The sequence below is a fragment of the Diabrotica virgifera genome, chromosome 1 (assembly GCF_917563875.1).
Source record: "Diabrotica virgifera virgifera chromosome 1, PGI_DIABVI_V3a".
NCBI lineage: Eukaryota > Metazoa > Arthropoda > Insecta > Coleoptera > Chrysomelidae > Diabrotica > Diabrotica virgifera.
The window spans coordinates 252,979,640-252,981,489 of NC_065443.1; positions in this window are offsets into that span (position 1 = coordinate 252,979,640).

Here is a 1,850-nt window from a genome sequence, read left to right on the forward strand (position 1 = left end):
TCAGATAGGTACCACTCCATTACGGGGTGTGACCGGTTTGATCTTCGGACATGTGGGTTCCACTTTTCCAATGGAACACACATGTCCCCCGGGGCTGGGGTTGATACGAGCATGTGTGTGTGTGCGTGTGTGTGTGTGTGTGTGTGTGTGTGTGTGTGTGCGAGCTACCCAAAATTTTATTATTCTGATCTTTAGAGGGAGTCAATGGTACTGTAAAATTAGAATCACGACTGAATTCCTCCATTTCATTAGCCGCTATCTTGATTTTAAAGGAGGACCGTTGTTGCCCAACATCGCCTCCATTTTCAACTTTTCGACAAAAATGGTAGGAACTAAAATTGTTCCAAATGCAATTTCCCATAATTTCTTTTTAATAATTTTTTGGATGCGGTCGATATTTTACGAGTTAAGAGGAAAAATAGTGGAAAGGGGGACGCATAGTTGTTGAATTGAATCTCGTTTATTATTAACTTTATGACATAATTAGTGTGCACAGACACAGACACAAATGGAGAGAATTATATTTAATAACATTTTGATGTCTTTAATTTTGTTGCTAAAATCAATATTTAAGATCTTAGATTCGGTTTTGCTCACGGCTTGCTGCTAATGACGTAAGCGTCTAATGCTTCGTTAATCGCTTATGTCTCGTTAGGCTTGTCATAGGCGTAGGCCCTTAAATGTTGATTGTAGAACAAAAAATCAAAGAAATCAAAATTGTATAAAATTAAATTCTCTCAATTTTTGTTTATGTAGATTTATCCATTTATGTCGTAAAGTTAATAAAAAACAATTAAGTTCATTTACTAATAATGAATAAGATAATTAAATAATTATAATTGGTTACTATTCTCCGCTCAATTCGGAAATAACACCGCACGAAAAAATTTACAATTAAGAAATTGCAGAAAATCGCAATTTCAACAATTTAGGTTCTTACCATTTTGTCGAAGAATTTAAAATGTCCGAGATATAGAACAAAAACAATTCCTATAAAACCATTTCCCGCAAGGTATTACGCATAAGTACGATCTCAAATTTTGATTTTAGCAAAAAAATTAAAGAGATCAAAATTGTACAAAATAGTATTCTCTCCATTCTTGTTTATATACAATAGGGAACTTGAACATTCTTTATTACATAATAATGTTCAGTTTTGTTTAAAAATAAGATTTCCAAAAGTTCACGCTTTAAAAGCTCATAATAACTTAGAAATGCAAATTTAAAATTTTCTGTAATGTAAAATAGTTCAAACGACCCGTGACGTCACGATGTTTTATTATATAGTTATGTTTATGGTTATATTTAGGTATATTCTTCTTCTCCTTCTTTAATTTATTGGCCTCCACCTACTTGGGTATTTGGCCAGCTCATCATCGCGGAATAAGGGAAAAATATTTTTTATATTCTAATAACATTTATCGTATGTCATTGTAATAATATATACCAGTTTGTTGAGATTGGAGTTTGATACAGTTTTTGAAGGAAAGGAAAGAAGGTTTACTATGGAACATAAAACCATTTTGTAAAAGTACAAGTTTTATATGAATAGTTCAAACGATCAAAACACTTAGCCCAATAAATGACCGTTTTGGAGTGTAATTTCCAGGGGCAACTCCGAATTGCATGAAAATAAAATTTGGATTTAGGTTCTACTTACCCTCCACTTCAAAGTTGAATTTGTGCCGTTGGTTGCTTTTACTTGGGGGGTGACATTTACCCCTTCTCGGGGGGTGAAAAACGCGTGTTTAAAATAAGGCCGGAAGTGGATAAATTGACTTATTTTAAGCATCTTTTGTTCTATAAAGTTTTTTACGTTAGTCAATACTTTTCGAGTTATTCGCGATTTT